This window comes from Passer domesticus, chromosome 29, assembly GCF_036417665.1.
Source record: "Passer domesticus isolate bPasDom1 chromosome 29, bPasDom1.hap1, whole genome shotgun sequence".
NCBI lineage: Eukaryota > Metazoa > Chordata > Aves > Passeriformes > Passeridae > Passer > Passer domesticus.
In genome coordinates, this window is record NC_087502.1 from 3,036,353 (window position 1) to 3,038,161 (window position 1,809).

At 54.2% G+C, this 1,809-nt stretch overlaps 1 long non-coding RNA gene across 1 annotated transcript; it reads right to left on the reverse strand.

The window, feature by feature from the left end:
- Positions 1–584: 584 nt before the first annotated feature.
- Positions 585–1,557, reverse strand: LOC135287460 (uncharacterized). Its single transcript, XR_010351142.1, has 2 exons — positions 1,411–1,557; positions 585–886 (listed from the first exon to the last, which is right to left on the reverse strand). It is a non-coding gene; the product is annotated as an uncharacterized LOC135287460 (long non-coding RNA).
- Positions 1,558–1,809: the final 252 nt, after the last annotated feature.

Consider the following 1,809-nt stretch of genomic DNA (forward strand, 5'->3'; position numbering starts at 1 on the left):
GAAAGGGGAACAAATATCTGGTGTCCGTATTCTATGAAAAACTCTCCTCAATGCTACAAAGGAAAAACATATCTAAATGTTTCAAAATGAAAGACAAAGATAACATGAGAGTGCTGTTGGTCTGATGAGCCCCATGCCCAGCTGCTACCTGCCCATGCCTGGCTGTGCCCAGACGAGCAGCTCCACCAGTGCTGGTGGTAGCACACATACACCTGAGCTGAAGCTGGACTCAAGCCTGTGATAGATGAGTAATGTGACAGTTGACTCTCACAATTAAAGGATAAATATCATGTATACATGTTAAGAGAAGATTTATACACTTACAGATATGTTTTACCCCCTGTTGTGTTTTCATCATGGGGTTACCTGAGTTTGGGACATTTAAGAGGGTCACCTTGCTACGAGAGCAGCACCTGACCTCCAAGCGAGATGTACGGAAGTAAACTCCACCACTGGACATCAAAGAAGGAGTTGATGGACAGAACTTTAAGAAGGGCAAAAGAGTTAAAAGGTGAAACCTCCATTGTGTGGATGAGCACGTGGTGGGAAAATCCTCTATACCCGGAGCCATAACATTTTCCCAATTCAGTCTCTTGTTATACTTTTAATAAAGGTTTTAATAAACATTTAAAATTTTTACAAGTAAATATAACTTTTTCAACAATCCATTCCTAGGCTAGAGGGCTGCACCTCCTGTCCTGGATGGAGAGCAAGGTCAGTCCCTTCGGAGAGGGAGGTGGGTGGTGGCGGCGGCATATTTCCAGCTATAAGCTGGTAATGCACTTGTGGAAGGGACAACGGACACTGGCACGGAGATGCAGCATGACAGGCCCAGTTCTCCATGACTGAGGCCTTTGGCCGGTCTGGTGAAGTTCCAGAGGTGCTCCTGTGGAGAGAGGAGGTGGCTGAGGCCCCAGCTGCCAGTGGCACACAGGGACCCTCCTGCACAGCAGGGCCCAGAGCTGGCAAGGCTCCCCAGCACGGCTGGAGCTGCTGGCACAGCTCAGCCCAGCTGGACAGCTGCCCCTCAAGGCCCTGGCCAACAGGGGATGGCTCTGGACAGGGTCCCTGGCCAGGAGCGGGCCCCAGAGTGCCTCTGCCTCTCAAGGGCAATCTCGGCCCTGCTCTTTCTCCTCCCCACCTCCCTCTGCCTCTGCCCCGTGCCCCTGGGGCTGCTCTTGGCCAGGCAGCCTCAGTGGGAGCCAGCACTGGCTGCAGCCCCAGCGGGACCCCAGGACAAGGCCCAGCAATTAAGAGGCCAATGGAAGCACTGGGCAGCAGCAGAACCCTCAGCAGAGTTATTTCGAGAACCATGGACTGGCCACAGCTCCACTACGACCTCGCTGGGAATGCTTCCTGTCTACATTAGATTTTCAAAAGAAGCTCTTTCAGGGAAAGAAGTCCACTCACCGTTTCTTCTTCCAGTAACACCAGATTCTGACACAGCACAATATGAGAATAAGGTCCAAACAAAGCAGGCCTGCCAGTAACCCTGTCCAGCAGACTGCTCCCATATAGAAGCCCCTTCCGAGGCCCTTCTGGGCATCGGGAACACGTGTTGTGGTGCCGGCTGCATCTGTGGGAGCAATGGGGAGCGTGAGCCTGTGCTGTGCTGCGCTGCTGAGCTGGCAGGAAGGTGGGTACGGGCGGGATGTTGTCTGTTTCCCCCAGAGCTGGGGCCTGCAGGCACCTTGCCGCCCCTGGGCACAGGCTGTGCCACCCAACAAAGCCCAGCAGGCCGGGAGGAGAGCCCGGGGGCAGCGCAGCTGCTTGGGCAGTGGCTGCTGCCAGGGACACGGGCCAAAGCCA